Below are 23,603 nucleotides of genomic sequence, written 5' to 3' on the forward strand. Positions count from 1 at the left end.
GTAACACACATCAGTACATCCCCTTTTTTTTACGCAACTGGTTTTGTTCATATTTTTATGATAGTGGCGCTTCTCTTACTGTGAAAACGCGCATGGGTTTATGCTGATAAAGAAGGAATACGACTGTATTAATTGGAAACTCCTTATTCGTGAACTGAAAAAAAAAATGTTGGAATATTATTATTTTTTTTTCTAACGGGCTAATGAAGCAAATTATAAGTTGATGAAGAATTATATTCTTATATGCCATCACCGGAGGCTGAAACCAAATGTACGCGATATTTTGACCAATAAAAGACAAGGTTTCTGAAAATTACTAAATACTTGAGTATATTCGGGTTTTTTTTTTTTTTTTTACAAAGAAATCACCACTTATAAAGGTCGGGGGCCACTCGAGGATAAGGGTTAATGAATACACATTAGCCTTAGTGATCATAGCGTAGGGAACATAAATAGCGGAATTTTTGTGAGTTGGATTACATAGGGGGACGGGTCATCAAGAACTTGTTTACATTGGACTTGAAGACAATCAGATTGTAATCAACTGGAAAGCAGGCCAACGGAAAAGAGTTCCACGGTCGTGCAGTTCTTAGAAAGAATCTTTGAATCTACATTTAGTTTTAGTCACAGATAGAGTGTGTGGGAAACTATTAGACTATTTGGCGGGGGGGATAGATTGAAGCTCAGGCGAGCACCTGACATGGAAATAAGGATGAAGAAGGGACAGGCTCGCAACGTCTCTTCTGTGGGGAAAGATGTTTCAGGGAAGAGAAAAGGGCATCCCCCACTAAGCTACGAAGTCTATTTTGAACTCTGTCAAGACAAGATAAGCTGCTTTTAGCAGCTCCAGCCCATATGTGGTAACAGTACTTCATCATTGGATGTACCTGGCCTTTATATAGGTAGAGAATTGCATCAGTCAATATCTACTGGAGCGGTAGAAGGATCGTACCATTTTCCCAGCGCCCTTGTCAACGGATTTGATATCTATCTATCCATATTAATGCAGTATCTTTAAAGAAAAATATTTATAGATCAAGTATTGCATTTTTGGGCTATCTAAATTAACACTTTGTTATTTATTCATATGAATTAATTCGCCGAGTAGTTAAATTGCACATAAACATATTATATATATATATATAACGCACTTATGAAGGGAAAACGTAAATTCGCGATTAATAACGTTTAAAATAAAGCCAACGTTAAAAAAACTTAATGAGGTGAAGAGAAGAAAAAAAGAGTGGAGCCAGCTGGCCGGTTTCGCTTTATCGAAGCTGTATCGAGGAATTTGTTTTGGAGAAGAAAAACGAATAGAAATCGAAAATATGTACAAACTATCATGGGTGCCCGGCGTTGCCCGGGTGTTTGGGGGTGTCTGACCCCTTAAAATTTATTGTGTTGGGATTAAATCCAGTTATTAAGTTAGATCCATGTCCAAGGAACCTATATCTAAAATTTCAAGTGTGTAGACCCAAACAAATGTGCATATATATATATATATATATATATATATATATATATATATATATATGTGTGTGTGTGTGTGTGTGTGTGTGTGTGTTTATGTGGAAATATATTTCCTTATAATATGTACCAATCCTTATTTAAGAAGCTCAATGTAAGTACAGAGCAATACAGCGAATGAATGACAAAAGTCTATATTCAAATATTCATGATGTTAATCATCTTATAATTTACTTCTTTAATTCAGTTGACATTTACAATTCTTAACAGTGATTGATTTTGCGCTACGAAACAGATACTATGATGAATTTCAAATGTTAACTGAATTAAAGGAATAAATTATAAGATGGTCAACATCATGAACTTTTGAATATAGACTTGCTTCATTCATTCACTATATATATATATATATATATATATATATATATATATATATATATATATATATATATATTAATTGTAAGGGTTCCTGCGCAATATACAATCACCTCTCTTCTGAGTCGGCGTTATTAAATACCAATAAGTTCAGGTTAGAGATGACAAAAAATCATGTCTCGTTCCTATTTACAATGCCTCCCCACGTGACAGAGTTAGACACCAGGGTCGTTTTTTAACGTGGAAAAGGTAAAACAAATATTAAAAATTGTCCCAATCGTGAAGGACTTCTCCACTGACAAAGAACAAGAAATTGAAGTGCAGCATCTGAAGAACAGATGGTGTTTATTTGCTCCCCCACTGAGCAAATTAGGCACAAGGCCGTTTTTAATGTGAGGTAAAAACCAGCTCCCCTTAAAGTAGGCAAAAAGGGGGCACTCTGGTTACCAAAAATAATAATTGTCCCAGTATAGAGGGTTTCCCCTCCATTGACTGGTACAAATTATCTTAAGTGCAGCATCTGCCGGAACAGATGGTGTTTATTTGCTCCCCCACAGAGCAAATTAGGCACAAGGCCGTTTTTAATGTGAGGTAAAAACCAGCTCCCCTTAAAGTAGGCAAAAAGGGGGCACTCTGGTTATCAAAAATAATAATTGTCCCAGTATAGAGGGTTTCCCCTCCATTGACTGGTACAAATTATCTTAAGTGTAGTATCTGCCGGAACAGATGGTGTTTATTTGCTCCCCCACAGAGCAAATTAGGCACAAGGCCGTTTTTAATGTGAGGTAAAAACCAGCTCCCCTAAAAGTAGGCAAAAAGGGGGCACTCTGGTTACCAAAAATAATAATTGTCCCAGTATAGAGGGTTTCCCCTCCATTGACTGGTACAAATTATCTTAAGTGCAGCATCTGCCGGAACAGATGGTGTTTATTTGCTCCCCCACAGAGCAAATTAGGCACAAGGCCGTTTTTAATGTGAGGTAAAAACCAGCTCCCCTTAAAGTAGGCAAAAAGGGGGCACTCTGGTTATCAAAAATAATAATTGTCCCAGTATAGAGGGCTTCCCCTCCATTGACTGGTACAAATTATCTTAAGTGTAGTATCTGCCGGAACAGATGGTGTTTATTTGCTCCCCCACTGAGCAAATTAGGCACAAGGCCGTTTTTAATGTGAGGTAAAAACCAGCTCCCCTAAAAGTAGGCAAAAAGGGGGCACTCTGGTTACCAAAAATAATAATTGTCCCAGTATAGAGGGTTTCCCCTCCATTGACTGGTACAAATTATCTTAAGTGCAGTATCTGCCGGAACAGATGGTATTTATTTGCTCCCCCACTGAGCAAATTAGGCACAAGGCCGTTTTTAATGTGAGGTAAAAACCAGCTCCCCTAAAAGTAGGCAAAAAGGGGGCACTCTGGTTACCAAAAATAATAATTGTCCCAGTATAGAGGGCTTCCCCTCCATTGACTGGTACAAACTATCCTAAGTGCAGCATCTGCCGGAACAGATGGTATTTATTTGCTCCCCCACCGAGCAAATTAGGCACAAGGCCTATTTTTAATGTGAGGAGTGAAGGGAGGGGGAAGGGAAAAAGGGGACCAGCTCCCGAGAGGTGGGAAATGGGAGCTGGTTAAAGGTCAGGCATGTGGGGTTGCCCCCACATCTGGTCTTTGCTGTCGGAACAGATACTACACTGTGATCTCGGCCAAAAGCGTAAAGCAGAGATCACATAAAGCGTATTGTATTCCCCAAAAGTTATCTACCTGGTACTAGGCATTGCTTAACCGGTGATCTGGCGAGAACCGATGCGTCAACGTGATTATGCCGTATGAACACACATACACACATACACGCACATACACATATATATATATAATTATTATTATAATTATTTTTAATACCGACAGACACTAATTGTTTATCCTTTCGGGAATCAACAGTGCAAGGAGTCACGATTACTGCTGCTCGGGATATTTGAACCCGGCCACGAAACTGTATCTGGCTCCATGAGCAAGGGACAAACTACCCAGCCAAGGTTAACCGCTGCGAGAAATACAGTCGAAATTATCATTTATAGAAATCACAAATGCCATTCAAGAAGGCCGAGAGTGATCTAGTGATTTTAACATCATGATATGCGAACGTGGGCTTAAGTGACCGACGTATCTGATTTCAACGTAAAGTACTCGATAATAAGAACAGGGTTCTTAAAGAGGATGATATAAGTATTACTATAATAATATTTAATACCTTTGATCTATTCGGGATTAACGCCGGTCGGGACATTCACATCACGCCACAGAGAGAGAGAGAGAGAGAGAGAGAGAGAGAGAGAGAGCGAGAGAGAGAGAGAGAGAGAGAGAGCGCAACTTTAAAAGATAAATTTGAGTCCCTACTCATGGAATAATAAAAAGGCGGATAAGCTTCTTAATGCAAAATCAAATCATCCTGCCTCCTTTCGTTGTATACTCGCTGAGTGCTTATTCGTTATGCCCGCTGACTCGGCATTTAAAAGTACTTAATCCCCATCAATTCTTATGTTGATTTTAATTAAATAGCTAAGGGAGTCACGGTTGACTTCGCCACTACGTTAGAATTTCCCGAGTGACAGTAAATGTCACATCCTATACTGATGATTGCTTAAGCATGTAACACTAGCGTCTGTAAGTATAAAATAATTGGTTATAGCTAATTTGAAGATATTAATATATATATATATATATATATATATATAACTACTTAATTTACTCACGTAAAATTAATATACGAAAGTATAGATTTATGCGTAAACTTTAAGTATTTACTTCAAAAGTGCTCAATACGTAGATAGAGTTAGTTTGTAATTTATAAAATATATATGGCGATTAAGCTACACTGAATATTCCACTTTCATCCACTCTAGGACTCCTCGGGCTTATGCGCATAAGCCGGAAGAGTCCTAGAGTGGATGAAACGCGGAATATTCAGTGTAGCTTAACTGCCATATATATTTTATAAATTACTATATATATATATATATATATATATATATATATATATATATATATATATATATTCCCAGATCCAAATATTAAGTTTGCTCAGTTGGTTATTTATTACTTTTAAAAACCTATCCAATTGTTTTACAGACTAACAAGCCTGCAAAATTAGGTCTTTGCTGCATATTTAGTTATATACTCTTCAGCTGTTTAACTTTAAAACTTACAAAAACACTATTTTGGACAACTTACTTGGTACATGTAACCGACATATTCTGCCGTTCCTTCTCAGTTACGGAGATTATTATTAGAATATATATACATATATATATATATATATATATATATATATATATATATATATATATATATATTCAGTAATGTGATTAATAATTTAAAATTCAAATTAGAATTAAATTAAAAATCCGTTTCACAAGAAGGAACAACAACAAAATCAATTTTGTAGAAATTCATGATTTTGTTGTTGTTCATTCTTGTGAAACGGATTTTAATTTAATTCTAATTTGAATTGTAAATTATTAATCACATTACTGAATATTAAATTAGCTCTAGGATATTTACCTATCGAGCTTATTATATATCTAAATTACAACGAACACTTTTTTCTTTCCCTGTATTTTAATTAAATTAGTAATTTTACTATTACATTAAAATACACTCTGCTCTTTAGACTATTGTTCTAATCTCCTTTCAATTTATATATATATATGTGTGTGTGTGTGTGTGTGTGTGTGTGTGTGTGTGTGTGTGAATTTATATATATATATATAAATGAATTAGAGACAGAGAAAGAGAGAAAGAGAAAGAGAGAGAGACCGAAGAAAGAAGGCCACAGGAAATGATTCCCCGGAAATGGATCATCATTTTGCAACATACTTGAGTCCTTTCATAGGTGCAAGCGGGAGGTCGTTCTCTGAAATACTTGAAAGGAATAAAGAAAAAAAAGAAGGATATCTGTATACAAGTGAAGCTGAGCTATGAGGTTGGACAAATCTTTTGCTGGAGTTAATCGTCCATTAAAAGTTTTCGAAATGATTGAAAGTCGTTCAAATTGTGGGAGGCGCCACCGTTTTTATGTGATTTTCCTGTAGTTTAAATTTCGTTAATACTTAAACGAGTAAACTATTTTCTGTTGATCCTTTTGAACCCTCCTACGCGCAAACTTTTATAAAATACGCACAGACGCACACACACACACAGACGCACACGCACACACACACACACACACACACACACACACACACACACACACATATATATATATATATATATATATATATATATTCAAGCACGTCTTATTGAACACGACAGGGTTATTCCGTTTTCCCATTTGTGGGGATATCTTTTCCATTTGCTGAGAGATCTTTTTTCTTTCAGCTGGCATGTTGTTTAAAATGGCACCCAAAAGTTGTTGTGCAGCCATATTCTACGCAAGCGTTTTCAATATAAAGATCATATACACTTTTTTTACATCATACTATATACAAGCTTCTCCTTTATTTAGAATTCAATAAAGCTTCCCTCGACATTTTATAATTTCACTTAGTCTTTTTCGCGCCTAATGAACCCTACGCTGGGCGCCGCATCTCCACTATGCTACCTGACATCTCATGTATTCTTCTGATGAGAAGCATTAGGCTTCGAAATGCCTTCGCATAAAGAGTTCCTTCTATCCCCCAAATACATGCTTGTATTCCCTTACTCAATAAATGAACCAATCTATATCCACTAATATATAGTTTTCTGACTTCATTTCATACTCCTGTTGTTCTATTATATATATATATATATATGTGTGTGTGTGTGTGTGTATAATATATTATTTATATTATATATGTATATATATATATATATATATATATATATATATATAAGTGCAAACAGTTAATAAAACATTTTAAAAAACACTTTGAAAAAGAGTAAAAAACATATTTAATCTGAAAAGGAAGCACTTAATAAGTGGATAGTTCTTGGACTCTTTTCGTTTTGTAATTATAATTTTTGCTTTTCTTTTCTCTGCATAGATGGGATTTTTGAAAATCGCATCTCAGAAAAACTTTCGTATCTTAAGGCGTAAATATAGAGGCAATGCATAACTTTATAAACCATATTTCATGTTAGTAGGAAGGTTATTTCTGGTGAGGTGGTTGACTACTTCGCTATTTAATATGGATTCCAACAACTTACTCATGACACACAGGAGACTTATTGGTCTGTAACAAGAGGGAGACAACTTATCATCTGAATTCTTAAATACAGGGCATACTTATGAGGTGCTCATATCACACACATATATGTACATATATATAGCTACCAACGTAATAGATGCACTGTGACTAGAGCGGTTTCAGGACTGCTAGCAACCACTGTAAAAGAGTAATTATGAATGCAAGAGAGTTATATGCTCAGTCCGTTCATTCCAAAGTAGCTGAGCAGCAGGTTGGTTCCCACCAGTTCTAGCAAATAGCAAACAGGATCCTGAATAGAAGCGTGCGTTCTATCCCAACCATCATCAATGGACCTTAGGTCATCTCGTCAGCATCAGACAAGGCCAAACTATTTGCAAAGAACTTTGCAGCTAATTCCACCCTATGTGACGAAGGCCATCAACTCTCCGTATTTCCTCCTATAATAGACAACACGCTATGCAACATACAAATATATGTGCGTGAGGTCGCTAAGCTTATCAAGAACCCTGCATCCAGTAAAGCAACTGGCCCTGACGGCATCCAATTATAGTGCTAAAAAAACTTCAACCAGAACTTGCCCCTATATATACAAAACTGCATAAGCGTTGCTTTAAGGAGAAGTGCTTCCCAACACCCTGAAAAACCTCATCAGTATGCCCTGTATTTAAGAATTCAGGTGATAAGTCATCTCTCTCTCTCAGTACAGACCTATAAGTCTCCTGTGTGTCATGAGAAAGTTGTGACATGAAATATAGTTTCCGTTCTGCCAGATCTAAAGCAGATGTGCTAACGGTTATATCTCATAGGATTAGTGAATCTCTTGACAAAGGCTTCCTCTCAAGGGGGATTGCTCCTGACATATCAGAAGGCTTTGATAAGGTATGGCATAAGGGCTTACTTCACAAGATTTCAAGCTACGGTATAACTGGAATGTTTTCTCAATAATTAAACCATTTCTCTCTGAGAGGCTAATGAGAGGAGTGGTTGATGGGCAGAAATCAGAGGCCATCAGTATTAATGCTGGAGTCACTCAGGGGTCCATCCTGGGCACAACCCTCTTCCTGATCTACATCAATGATTTCCCTAAACACATACTTAAATCATTCGTTGACATCTATGATGATGACACGACAATCTATGGCAACACACCAAAGGCCTTAAATGACAAAGTTCTCTCTGATTTTCTCCCCTCTGATCTCAGGCGCGTGGTACAGTGGGGGAAGAGGTGGCTGGTTACTTTTAATGCATATAAAACTAAGCTCCAATCTTTTGATCATCAACGCTCTGATCCCCATCTGGCATCAATTGAAATGGACGGCTCTCTTAGGGGAAGCTCCAGGTTTTGATAAGCTTCTGGGTTTGACCTTTACTCCTAACCTGAAATGGAACACGTACATCAGGTCTATTTCCAAGGTCGCTGGAAAGATGGTGGGATCCTTCTACCGCTCCAGAAGATATCTCACTGCTGATGCAATTCACTATCTATATAAAAACCAAGTACGTCCAAGGATGGAGTACTGTTGCCACGTCTAAGCAAGAGCTACTAAAAACAGCCCATCCTGCCTTGACAGAGTACAAAATAGTCTTCGTGACTTAGTGGGGGTTGCTCTTTTCTCTTCCTTGCAATCTCTGTCCCACAGGAGAGACGTTGCGTGCCTGTCTTTTTTTATCGTTTCTTCAATGGCAAGTACTTATCTGAGCTCCATTCCCTGGACCCCCTCGCCAATATTTCACGAAAAACACCCTACTAACTGAAACCACTGTCAGAAAATTTCCCCACTTTTATCACTGCGAAAACCAAGACGTAGATTCCATGAACAAAGCTTCTTTCTAAGAAGTACACGCCTGTGTAACTCTGTTCCGTTTGCCTGTTTCCCACCTGACTACAACTTGGATGTCTTCAAGTCCAACATAAAAAAATTCCTGATGAACCGCCCCCTTAAGTAAGACACTTTATCAAATCTCAACACTATCGTACTGTAGAGGCAATAATTTTATCCGCGATTGGCTTCCGGGCCTTGATAAGTGGTGACCACCTTGTAATATATATATATATATATATATATATATATATATATGTATATATATATGTATATATATATATATATATATATATATATATATATATATATATATATCGTCGTATTTCCAAAAATTGTCTCTTAGTACATTCGTCTCTCAAGGTATTTACTTTGCATCAAGAACATATCCCTAGAAATCGAAGAAAACGATACGGGGGAACTAAAACAGATTCCAGCCAAAACAATATACGCTGATATATTCATCACTGTTTATGAGGCATGGTCTTGATGACAATTGGGACGCCAAAAATAACCTATTAATATGTTTCTTTATCTTGTGTCTAGTGACCTTTATTAATTCATTTTATTAATACTTCCTTGTAATACAGCTTCCTATTAAAGTAATTTCTTTCCAAGAACTGCAGTCTTGTGAAACTCTTTTTTTGTTGGCAGTGTTTCTCCTAACTCCTAAAGGAGTTGCCCTTTTCAGAACTGGAACCAATAGACCGTCACTGTTTTAATTAATTTTCGTTCGTATTGTCGTTCTTATATCAAGTGATTTCACACCTTGTCGGAAGGGATTTTAAGAAAAAATACCAACAAACTATAAAATTTACGATTTAATATCTGTTGCATCTAAGGGACACTACGCCAATAGCGATTAAGTTAGCTAGTGTGAATTTTGATTGAGGGGACACTGAGTGCATGATGATAACTCAAATGTGTAAACCAGAATCATTCCTAGGGTTGAATAAAAGATGGGTACTGAGGCAAGGGCAGAGGTCAAACGGTCGACAAAATATTTGAACGATAAAAAATTACGTCAGGTTTTCGAGTTGAAGCAACCATAGTTTTTCGGTTAATCGTTTGGTGAAAGCCATACGAACTAGTCACGGCATATAATGTAGGAAACTAACAACCAAAGCGAATGTTACTTCTATGTCTGTCCGCGTGCATCACTTATTTCGTTAAGTTAGAAACTTCAGATAATAATAAATAACTAGATAACATATGTCTCTCTCCAGAGTAAACTCTCTCAATTAAAACCTTGAAAAAAAAAGCTCAACAATGACCTCCGTGTTACTCTCTTCATGAAAAGAGCTTGAGTCGTTTTCGTTTAAAATAGTAAACGATTGACTAACCCTAACCCATGAAAAGAACTGGAAAGGCGATAAAGTATGCATGTATAAAGAGTTTTATCTTTTTTAATTGCATTTTCACCCCAGAGAAGCACAGTGCCACTTTGATGTAGGGGGATACTACTTGGGACTATGTAGAGAGTTGAGCAGCAAGATGTCTGTTTACTTTACATTTAAACTTCTGCATGGCAATATAGCCGAGGAAGCAGTAACCCGGAAAGGAATTCCAAAGTCTAGCAGTTCTGAGAAATAAACTATTAGAGTAGAAGGATTTCTAGAATTTAGGGATCTCTACTATATAGGGGTGGGATTTTGCTGCATGTCAGGTTTTCTCGAATATTTACGTCGAGATCTTGAAATTAGTCGGAGCATCTATCATTAAAATACTCATAAAACAGCCAGAGGGATGCAACCTTGCGTCGATGGGAGAAAGGCTGAAGCCTGACTGACAGTTCGGGACCTATTAGGTTGGTGACTTTTGATCTCTGTCTAAGAGCGAGAGATTGTAAGCAAATTTTATATGGATTAATACTTAATTAAAAACATACACATTCATGCGCTTCTATTCTATTCCGATCCCAGAAAACATAATATTTGCTTTCATCCACATTAAACTGATAGATAATCACAATTCCCATAACAATTTCGAATTCTTATATCTGCCGTATAAAGAAATAGAACAGTTTCTTTTAAAACCACTACTCAGTAAAAAAGAGAAGATATTTAGACAAAACAACTAATTCTTTAAATATGCGGCAGAAAACTAAACTGACAACATTATCATGATAAACGTATGTACTAACATACCCATACTCTTACTGTATATTTTAAAATCTCAAATTAGTGACTAGAAACTTCTATATTTTTTTACAAAATGTGCATTAAATTATTAAATTAATTTATTAATGATGATTACGAAATCGGAAATTCAACATGGCACTACATGGCAAAATTATCTTTTACTATTATGTAACAAACTTTTTCTCTGTGTGTGTGTGTACGTGTGTATGTGTGTTAGTTCATTGTCTATGAAACTTGTTCCCTATATTGCACTTGTGTTGCATATGAAACATATTACAGATCCCGGTAATTCGAGAAACAAAGTAAATAATCTTTGAAAATATATTTATTAAAAGAAACAGGCTAGAACCGAACCAAGTAATCAGAAATGTACTGCAATCCAAGGAATGTGGAGCAATTGTCCAGAAATAATTCAATATATTAATTATGTCAGAGTAAGGAGAATGAACAATTCAACTTAGGAATTTTCTTTGTGTGGCCGAAAACGTGTGGAGGAATATGTAATATGCAAATCCACGTGAGGAGAATCACATGTCTGAGCACGTTTTGACATCACAAAGAAAGATAGATTTACAATATATTCAGAAAATTTTCAGAGGTCGAGACAGAGTTAGAGTAGCGAGCGAGAGAGTAAGTCGGGGAGAGAATTTCGAGTTGAGTTGACAGTTAGCCAAACCCTTTTGGAAGCGATCAAAAAAGGGAAGAAAGACAATGTAATTCTACAAGGCATTCGAATCCCTGATCAGCTCGTCCAGCTGGTATGAATAAAAATCATCGTGTTATGTGTAAGTCTTCGTTTGTCATCATTCAACCTGAAAGGTAATGTGTTTTTGTGATTCGTCTCTGTACAAAGAACATTTATATGTAACACCTCTCCAAAGTGTTAACTGTCAGTCCCCTCCGTCAAAAGTGGTAACGTAATTCTCTTTCAATAATGAATTCTCTTCCCTTTCATCATCATTCGTCTCTGTACAAAGAACATTTATATGTAACACCCCTCCAAAGCACTATCTACATCTCTCTTTATATCAAGCTTCTATCAATAAATATGAACTGTGTGTAATCTATTATAAATGTCATTATCCGTTCCCGTTATGTGCCCACCCCGATATACACACCCCGCTACACAACACTTGTCTCCCTTCAACGTACATATCCTCGACAAACCCGCTTAGCAACAAAATCGGACCCCTTCATTGTTGAGGTCCATAAATGCCAGAAAGCTTTCTATTCTAATAGTTTCTTCCGTCAAACAGCTAGACTTTGGAATTCCCTTCTCGCGACCTGCTTTTCTGGCTGCACTGACGTGCAGGAGTTTAAACGTAACGTAAACCAACATCTTGTTAATCGTTTCTATGCATGGACCCAAATAGTAGCCATTACGTCCAAGTGTCGATATGCCTTGTAAAGGCTGGACGTTAGTCAAAACAAAAAAAAAATGATTCGGAAGCAGTTGGAGCGATTTTTCATGAAATTGCACACGAAAGTACTTTGTATGCCTGGCAGTATTCGTAGATAGGTTTTGTATCGGGGTGTGTTCGATAAGTATCGGTAATAAAGAGGAAAGAGAGAGTCTACAAACCCTCGCGACTTATGTTATTATTATTATTATTATTATTATTATTATTATTATTATTATAGAACCAGGTCACCCTGTTCGTCCATTTTGTTTTATTGGCTGGTCGTGCATGCTTTTAGTTCCAAACTCCAAATCGAAGACGAGCTATAATAATAGTACTGTTGTTTCAAAACCGACTTCGATTTCACGTCCAGTCGCACCCGGCAAGATCCCTCCATCCGCACCCATACAGCCTCACACGTCCGTACATCATTTCGAAGCCTGTTAGACGCGGCCCACCCATTGCCCGTGCAAGCAAGCGTATTGTAAAATGAGACCAGTGTTTGCCCACCCACCCTTACCACGGCTAAGCAAAAGTCCTTTAACAAACAAAAACTAAATACAAAGTATTTGTTTTTCCATTACTTTTTCTTTTTAAATAAAAGGGACCCGTGAAGCGATTTTTACTCCTGGACCCAAAGATTACCCAACCATTCGTCCGGAAACCATTGAACCCTGTCTCGAATGAAAAGCTCGCGTTGTTATTCCAACCCGGACAACATAAGAAGTGGTGGCCACATTAACCGTGTGGTTTTGTTCGACTTTTTACTGGTTATGTTTAAATAAGCCAGTCTTAATGTCTATTCGAATTGGGAGGCGGGGGTTTATGGCGTTCACTTGCGTTCATTCGTTTGTTTTTAATTGTCGTTGTTTCGTTGCTTGTTTACTGTTAGGTACCTCCAAAATTCACCACAGAATTCCCCGCTATATATAACACGATTTAACTTTATTATAAGTTAATATTATCAATATAACTTGTGTACCATTTAAAAGTAGAAAGACAAAATAAACTAGTAATAATTTTTTTTTTTAATTGTTTCACCGTACGAAAATAAATAAATTGCCAGACGAAAATCGTGCTTACATAATTATCGCTTTAAAATAACGTTCCCATGTAGTAAGCATTTCCAAAGTGAAAATATACCCGTGTTTAATAAATCTAGCAAAAATCAATGAATCGTTATATTTTTATGAATTTTTCAATACTTATTTATTTCAGAATGAAATTACATACAAAATGTATTTTCCGTAAAATATATGAGGGGAAATATATTTTAGTGCGTCTTTCCCTGCCTCGTATTTATTTATTTTTTAAATTTGAAGAAAATATATCTAAATTGATCGAAATTTTTATTGATTATGATTCATAAAAGATCAAATAAGTAAAAGGTATCTATTTTTTAAAAGTTTAAATACACGTATTGAACAAGAACTTATCTTGAAGTTGCAATTAAAAATTGATATACATTTAATATTATTATGTTTTTTTAATAGCGTTTTTTTTTCTAGTTAATATATACTATTATCAGTTGAATCGCCAAGAAAAACAAACTTTCAAGATATAATTAATTTTTAAAAGATTAAAACGATTAAATTTCCATTATTTTAAAATGTTCCGTTACAACAAAAATTTTACAATTAATGGTGTGTTTTTTTAAATTACGTTATAATATAAACATGATTTTTGCCAGCTATTTTCTCACCAGATTAAAACCGATTGAAAAATATAATTGGGCAAAAAAATAAACATTTTTAGATCACTTCTATATCTAGTTTGTCTCTTTTAGCCAAATAAAGTATGGAAACCGGTAATTAACCAAATGAGCGGTCATATATTTTTAGTAAAAACGTACTTTATATTTAATGTACAAATGTGCTGATGTTGTTATTCATTAAACTGTGTAATTCTTGAAATCTAACAAATTATAACAAAGATTAATTATTAATTGCAGTTTGAAGAAAATAAACAAAGTTTTAAAAAATTATTAAGTCGCTTCTACTTTTCCATACTTTGTATAGTTAATACAAATCTGACGTCAAAGTATTATGCGCTCTATTTTTCACAATCGTTTGGCAGTGCCTACTGTTTAGCCTGTTTAAGGTTATCGAAAAAATACGGAACCAACTGTCAGAAACATAACAAAATTAGATCAGAGTGCAGTTTACAGGTGCTCAATATCATTTCAGATAGGACTTGATTCAATAATAATAATAATAATAATAATAATAATAATCTAATACATAAACAGCTATATGTCAGTCAGTCCTTCTGTCTGTTTGTCAGTGTCAGTCGGTCTGTATGTCTGTCTCCATATTAGGGGTCTCAAATGATTAGATTTTTACAGGCCGTTTTTTATCGATTTTTAGCCGGTTAAAATAGTTTTTAAAGGGTAAAAAATGGGTCAAAATTGATTAAAAAAATAGTTAAACATTCATTTTAGTTCATTTTTAATTTTTAATTGGTTTATATGCGTGTCACGTTGGTGCAGTGGTAACGTCACGAGCTTTAAATGCTACAGTTTCGGTTCTGATTCTAGCTTATGGTACTTAAATATTTCATTTTTTACTTTGAAATCGCGACTCCATAATAATATATACGAAATCTGGATAAATTAAAATTATTACATATAGGGGTTTCATTGAGAGGTGAGTCTTAGAGTCTTATTAGAGTGTTTGTCTTGAGAGAGTGTTTATTAAGAGGGATGTTGTAAGACTCAGAGAGAGAGAGAGAGATGTTGTTGCAGACTTAGAGAGATTGTTCATGTTAGGAGAGATTCTTATATATTTTATGTTCATTCCTTAATTGTGTTGAATGGGAGAAGAATCTCTTTGAGTGAGGACATAGTGTTCCGACATTGTGTAGACATGATGTAGATTCTCATTGTGGATATGAGAAGTCGAGATGTGTATGAAAAGACATTTTATAACACACATATATAATACAATTTAACTTTACCTTTTTGTAAGAATCATAAGACAAGACGAGCTTTACAAAACACATGATGGTTTATTTCGTCACACGACCGTGTTTCCATCACCAAGAATTCAAGGCTTCACATTTTTTTTTCTTGAAGTGACGTCTCGCTTCCTAGACGACTGACTCTCTCCGAGTTTCTTCACTGACTGTCTTCTAACTAAAGTTTTTCTCTATCCCTAGAACTTTCTATTTTCCGTGACGTCATACACATGTTAAAACATGTGCCTTCTTTCACGTGTTCTGGACATACGTGTCCAAAACTTTTCCTATTCTCAGTAACCTATTTTTCCAATATGTTAAAAACATTATCTTATAAGCTGCATTCTTTCAATTTAAAATTTCATAACAAACTTGACAGCTCACATTCTTTTCTTGAATATTTTATCTATATTCTAAACAAGTTTGTTTTACATTTTTAAATTCCCACACGTAATCTATTTCTAAAACTAAATTATGAGGTTCGAATTTCGCCTATGCTATTTCATTTTCATTTTAACTAATCTCTCTATTTTTAATACTTACATGAAAAGGGGACAGCCCTTATCATGTAACAAAATATCATATTTAAGCGTATTATACGGCATGGCAAATACAGGCATCCTCCCTCCTCCACGCTAATAATAATAATAATAATAATTAATTAACAAGAAGGAATAATATTGCCGCCGAAACAGATAATACAGTGAAGATCAAGGAGACAGAAAAGCGGAACAGAACAGGAAGCTCAAAGTTATAAGGAAAAGTTGACATAACGCCAATAATAATAGGATCACTAGGAACAATACCAAAGATTAGAGAGATGGAGATAAAATGGATAATAATAATGAAAACGGCTGGAATATTAAGGAGCACCTTTTAGTGCTGAGACTAATACACACGATTCACGGGCGCTGGCCGGGGATACGGAAACTTCTACAGAGGTAAAACACAAAGAAACCAATTGGGATCATGAAAACTAAAACTGCATAATAGTATAATTGTAAGTCAACCTCCTGCTTCCTCTCTTTTTTCTTTTTTATTTCTTTTTTATTTTTCATCAACATAAACTGGTTCCGCACAAAATAAATAATAATGGTCAAGAAGGATAGGAAGACCGAGGAGATAAAGTACGAATCAAACCTCTTCTAGATGAGTCTTCTGGAGACATCGCCACCCATATCTCAGGGAATACTAATGATCGTTACCAATAAGAATAAATGGTTGGCGGATATTTCGATAACGCAAATTAATTACAAAAGTTGTCGAAAGAGGGGGAGCATACTAGAAATCTGGAGAGACTTGTTGTCACTAAGACTCCATGGAACCCCAAAGGCTGTTTTCAAAGAGAGTAATAATAAGATTAGGTGCCTTTAGGAGGTTCCAAATTCAAGCCTCGCTTTCAGTTTGGGAAAAATTAGGTCATGTGGTAATCGGCCAATGGCGTTGTGGCAAATAAAATAGCCTCCTTTTTTTATTCGTGCGGTCTTTCAAGCACCCCCACTATTAAAAACAGTACAAATGTCTCTCCTCATGAATTTTATTTTCAAAGATACCAATAGTTCTTTTTCTCTTTTTACTTGGTTACTTTATTGCTTTTAATATTCGGTTTTCGACCGTTTTATTTCTGTCATTTACCTGTGGCATACTGGATACTGAGGACTTTTAGTTCTTAATGCTTTCCCATTGAAATATCTTTCACATAGGCATACGTTTTCTAAAATTGGCCCATATTGTTAAGCCCATGTTAATTCAAATGGTTAGCTTAATGATGTGGTATTTGCCGAGACACCGTCGGCGAACTAACTTCTCTCAAATTGAAAGAGAGGCATAAATTTAGTACCCTGCCTAACGACAAGCACCTTCTTCTTCTTCTTCTTTTTATTATTATTATTATTATTATTATTATTATTATTATTATTATTATTATTATCATCATCACCATCATCATCATCATCATCTGCAAGCACTATGTCAAATAAATATTGGCAGAGAAACGGTGTTAACAGTATAGCAGTTTAGGATATATTTAATTTGTGTACAAGTAGGGGATCGCATCAGGCGTGAGATATTTTTACATAAGAAGTATCGAATGTATGTGTGTGTGTGTGTGTGTGTGTGTGTGTGTGTTTGTGTGTGTGTATAATTTGTTCTACAGGATGAATTATTTCATCTTTTATAGTCTTAATATAATCTATAAAAAATCAATAATAATTTTATTCATCCTATAAATCTTCATTGGGGTCTGGCCCATCGATTTCAATTGGGACAAAGGTCGATTCGAGCTTTCTGAAAGTAGGCTTAATCGGCATCAAATCTCGGGAAACTTCAGGATTCCAGTTTTCACAAATTCCCTAATACACGAGAGCGAGAGAGAGAGAGAGAGAGAGAGGGAGAGAGAGAGAGATTAACATAATTTCGCCTAGGTCGATCAGGGCTCTCTTACAATATTATTTGTTATTAAAGATATCACGTGTGTGTATTGACTTCTGCCGCCATGACTGAATATTACGTTTCGTTTTCCGTATTCTATTTTTGTTTTTATTCACTTCTGAATTCCTACTGATCCCTTTGCAAACAATTAGTTCTGTTTTTACTTCAATCGCATTGTTTTCTTTTGAATCCTTGCTCTTTTGCCAAGACCCAGGTCCCATTTACGTATAGGCTTCTTAGCAAGTGCCCCTCTTCCAATTGAACGACAAACATCCACTCCACTCAGTGACCACTAACCAATTCCATGTTGAATCAGCGGCCCCTCCCTATTGTCTACTTTGTTCTCATCAAATGCCCCTCCCCCCCAACCCAGAACTCCTTTTGCTGCACCTGGTCGATTATAGTAAGTCCCCTGCCCCTCATCGACGCTATGTTTTTTCGACCACCATATAAAAATAACAATAATAATAAAACCTCCCACCCGGAATATAGGTTTTCGTGGTGGCTGTTTGTTTCTGATAGAAACGCTTCGTCAGTTCCTACCAATTTCACCAGTGTCTTTATTCCCTAGAACGTTTGGTTTTGGACATTGTGGGTCGCCGTCTTCGTTCAAACCCAGCTCCTACGTTTTTTTTTGTCTTCTTTATTATTATTACTATAATAATAATAATAATAATAATAATAATAATAATAATAATAATGATGATGATGATGCATCATCATCATCATCATCATCATCATTAATAATAATAATAATTATTATTATTATTATTATTATTATTATTATTATTATTATTGACGTAGCCTGCCCTTTCCATACCAGAGTGCGCGAGAAAGAACAAGAAAAATACAAACAAGAAAAAATAAATAAATACCAAGATCTAAAACGGGAATTAGTAAGACTCTGAAAATGTAAAGGAGTCAAGTTGATTCCCATTGTGATTGGAACACTTGGGACCATAACAAAATCATCATCATCATCATCATCATCAGCAGCAGCAGCAGCAGCAGCAGCAGCAGCATCATCATTATTATTATTATTATTGGCGGCTCACAAGGAGCTTTCGCACAAGCAATCAAAGATCTCATTGAATACAGCCCGTGATGCTCGCTGGAAGCTGAGTGACAACAAGTCTCTCCAGATTTTCCAGCACTGTCTTCCTCTTTCGATAACATTTGCAAATAAATTTGCATTAATGCAACAGTTGCTTGCCATTGATTTTTCGTTGACAGTGGGCATTGCTCTTTACTGGAATTTGAGTGGCAATAAGCCTCCCCAATAGCCCAGTCCTATTCGCATTTATACAGTGGAGGTCTGGCCAGTGCTTACTTCTCGGTCTTCCCGTCCTCCTTGACTACTTAGCTATTCGATCTCACTTTTGGGGGGAGGGACAGTGATGTTGTAATGGAGTGTGGTGGAGTTAAAAAAACATGGATATGCAGTTTCAATGTTGTTGGTTTCAAGTAGCATTTTATGTTTTGTCTCTGAAGCAGTTTGTCTGGTCTACGTTTGTGGTTCGTGTGTATTAGTCTCCACATTCAAGGGTTTTCCTTAATATTTCAGCTGTTTTCATTATTGTTATTCGTTGTAATTTTCCGGTCATTCCTCTGATTCCAACTTCTCCCATTCTTTTTTCAAAGTTTTCCGGGATTGTTCCTAGTACTATTATAGGTATTATTTTGATTTTCTACATCATCCATCCTTTCAGCTCTCTGGCTACCTCTGTGTATTTGCTCCGTTTTTCCTTTTCTGGTGAACGGGATTATTTAACGTTGACATAGCCTTGGGGACTTTGGGGGCTAAATGGAGGGAGGGGTAAATGATGGACTTAGTCATTTTTTTTTTTTTTTTGCACAGTGCAGAACTTAAATTTACGTATGTTATGGCCTAAAACTGCACCGTTTATCTATGTTCACCAGGATCTCGCATCTTCTGGGCAATTTTTAGGCTAAATGGGGGCGCAAATGCTGAACTTAGTCATTTTTTCTGCTTCATTAACTATTCACTCACGAGGGACCATGCATGCTTCACTGGTTTTATTTCTATTCAGTTTGATTCTTGATATTTAACAGCCTTCACGTTTGCTTCAATTTTGGAACTGGTTATACTGCGGTAACTATAAAATCAAATGGTTAGTATTTCACTAATGTTTGACTATTATGTAAAAAAATGTTACAAACGGTATTATTCAAATAACATAAACTTAAGTAGCGAAGTGGAAATTTGTATTAGTCGTTTAAAATTAGTCAAGGCTGCATGTCAGAATATGGAGCGAAAGGGGTTATATTCAACATTGTTTGCTCTTTTTAACTTCCGGTTTTGCTGTCCTCTTGGCTTGATAATTAGAAATGGTCCTGCTGACGATAAAAACTATTCTTAAAACAGGGAAGGTGGCTTTCACGTTATGTGAGAGGAGGATAATCAGCATTTTAGAATGGGATATATCTTACTTGTCACCGTCGTCCTTTCTGTGGAGTCACAACTAGACATAAAAAAGCGGACAATCGTGGCTATAAACAAGAAAAGTATTCATATATGGCGTTTAAGTTGACTGTGGTCGGACGTATTTTTTTCAAAGCTCTCTCTTCATTTTTACTTCTGTGGACAAGCGAGATCAAGTCTATTTAATGTTAAAATATATACGAGGGGTACTCCAATAGTAATGCCTCCTATTTTTTCATTCCACCCAAGTGGATCCGAGAGGAACGCAAATTGCATTTTTATGATGATTGGATGTATGCATTCATGAGCTGAAAGTTCCATCGCTCTGTCGCAGATTATGACGGTGTGGAAACGTTAAAAAACATTTACTTGGGTTTTAGAAAAGGCCCTCTGAGAAGAAGATGGCCGGATTACTTTATTTAAACTATAAATGTATGCGCATAAAACAATCACCAGCTTCTCATTAACGGATGAGAAAAAAACCATCCCAATGCTAAACAAGTCTCCCCCCCTCCTCGCTCTCTGCTGAATAAGTGCAAAGAAAAAATTTCTTTACTCATTCGCCAGGTTAGTTTAGCGGCTTACTGCTTCTGTGACGTTACGTTTTTCACTTAGGTCTCACCACTTATTAAGGCCCGAATGCCACTCGGGAATAAGTGTTAATGAATGTAAGGTGTGGTGTAGTAATCGTTAATCGTGTGAATTGAGTAGAATTTGATTATTTTGATGGACGGCTCAACAAGAACTTGTTTACATTGGATTTGAAGGCTTGTATGTCGTATTCAACCGAGAAGCAGGCCAGCGGAACAATGTTCCACAGGCGAGTAGATCAGGTAAAGAACACATGCCCTCATGGCTTTCTTTCAATTTTATTTATTGCTATAGGCCACCTATTTTTTATACAACACATTATTAAAATATTTTATAAAGAATACAGGAGATCTCGACCCAAGAATATGGCATGAGACCAAAAGGAAATGGGGGTCTTGTAAAATCCACTTTACTTAGCATTTAACCTTACATCGAATGTTTCCCTATCTTTTCACGACCGTGTCGAACCATAATTATGATACTATTTTATTATACGAGGGGCGTGCAATAAATAATCCGCCGGACCCAATTTCAGTTGTCTGCTCTAGCTTAAATTTTGCATGTGCAATGATTTATATGTCTACGGGTTATGTGGCAAATTACAGCTCAGAACTACTTGTGGCTTATGTTTTACGGGTGTTTGAACTGAGTCAGGTGTGAAATGGAACCTGTTGAATGTCGAATTGATGAAATGAAAGAAACTTATGGTGATAATGCCCCATCATATGATCTTGTAAAACTTTGGCATCGTGAATTCAAACATGGCCGGAAATATGTGGAAACAGCTCCCAGACCTGGTCGCCCCCTTTCTGCCATTGATGAGGCATCTGTCCGTCAAGTTGAGGCTGCCATTTTTGTAGATCGGCGCATTAATATTCGCCAAATAGCCCAAGATGTCAAGATTAGAACAGGGCCTGTGGAAACTATCATTCATGACCATTTGCATATGCATAAGGTGTCTGCCAGATGGATTCTCAGGTTGCTCACACTATTCAAGAAGCGAGAACGCGTCGAGTGCTCGAGGATCAATTTGGAGATGTGCCAAGAAGAATAGTCAAAGTTTTTCAAAAGACTGATTACACAGGATGAAACCTGGGTCCATCACTATGATCCAGAGACCAAAGCCCAGTCAATGCAGTGGAAACACTTGGACTCACCACCTACAAAGAAAGCAAAGGTGCAGCACTCCGCTGGCAAGGTCATGCTCACAGTCTTCTGGGACCAGGACAGAGTAGTGATGACAGATTTCCTAGCAAAGGATACCTCAATTACAGGAGCCTATTATGCTTCACTTTTGAGGAAATTAAGTGAAGCTATCAAAATCAAGAGGTGGGGCAAGATTAGCAAAGGTACCTTCCTCCTGCAGGACAATGCTCCGGTCCAAAACTCGCATGTCGTCAGATCAGGAGCACGGGCGTGTGGTTATGAAATCCCCACCAACCCTCCATACTCTCCTCATCTTACACCCTCTAACTTTCACCTCTTTCCAGCCATGAAGTTGTTTTTGAAAGGAAAGCGTTTCCCAGATGATGCAGCCTTGATTTCTGAAGTCACGTCGTGGTTGGAGGACCAACTTGGGGTGTTCTACAAAAACGGTCTCCAGAGCTGCATCAAACGATGGGAGAAATGCATAACTCTGGGTGGTTCCTATGTAGAAAAAGACTAATAACTGCGCCAAGTTTCGTTGCTCTACTGCTATGGGAAGTAGGTCAGGGGCATTAATTTTACACGCCCCTCGTAGTATCTTTAATTTCCACAAATATTGATGCCATAGTCTTGTTTCAGTTTTTGTTCTTATTTTGAGGAAATTTTCTAAATCTTAACCTTTTTTTTACACAGTGATCGCCACTTATCAAGGCCCGGAAGCCACTCAGGGATAGTGGTTATTGCAAGTACATTACGTTAGTGTGAAGATTTGATGAAGTGTTTACTTAAGGGGGCGGTTCATTAGGAATTTGTTAACATTGGATTTCAAGACATCCATGTTGTAGTCCGGTGGGAAGCAGGCAGACGGAACAGAGTTCCACAGGCGTGCAGTTCTAAGAAAGAAGCTTTGTTCATGGAATCCGCGTTTTGATTTAGGCACAGATATAGAGTGGGGGAAATTTTTCACAGTGGATTCAGCTAGACGGGTGTTTTTCGTGAAAGATTGGCGAGGGGGGACTAGAGATTGGAGTTCAGATATTGCACCTGCTATGATTAAACTTTTTTCCGTGCTAAAATTAACAGCAATGAGACAACTGAGCCTTTTTTTTCTTTCATTTCTACGAATACAATTAAACCCGATAGCGCATCTGTAGTTTTATACATCTTACATCTGAAACCATTTATAAGTATTTGCCCTGATTAAAAGACTGGGTAATATTTATGGACTAAGCTGTTGTCTTGGTGCCATTGATAATATGTTATTATTGTTTACTTTTGCCCGGCACAAGAACACAACGGTTATAGTTATTAGATTGGTTCAAAAGTTGGGGGGGGGGTCGAATTAAAATTTTATCTTATTATTTTTTTAATTTTCTTAACAGTTTGCCTAAGCTGGGGATGCCAAAAAATCACCCGCTAACCCATGTATTACAACCGAGAGATCATTTTAAGATTCTTATTTTCTCTTTAAATGCAATTATTTGACTCTATTTTGCACTTGTTTCATCGGGTATATTTCCCATGTATTTTTTCTAAATTCTTTATTAATTTTTTTCACTTTCTTTCTTTGTAGATTGTAATGCTGGGTATGGGGCAGCCAGACCAGCTGACAACATTACCCTGCTTTTTATTGAAACCAACCGAGAGCTTTT

Source organism: Euprymna scolopes, chromosome 15, assembly GCF_053919585.1.
Source record: "Euprymna scolopes isolate OS-2025 chromosome 15, ASM5391958v1, whole genome shotgun sequence".
NCBI lineage: Eukaryota > Metazoa > Mollusca > Cephalopoda > Sepiida > Sepiolidae > Euprymna > Euprymna scolopes.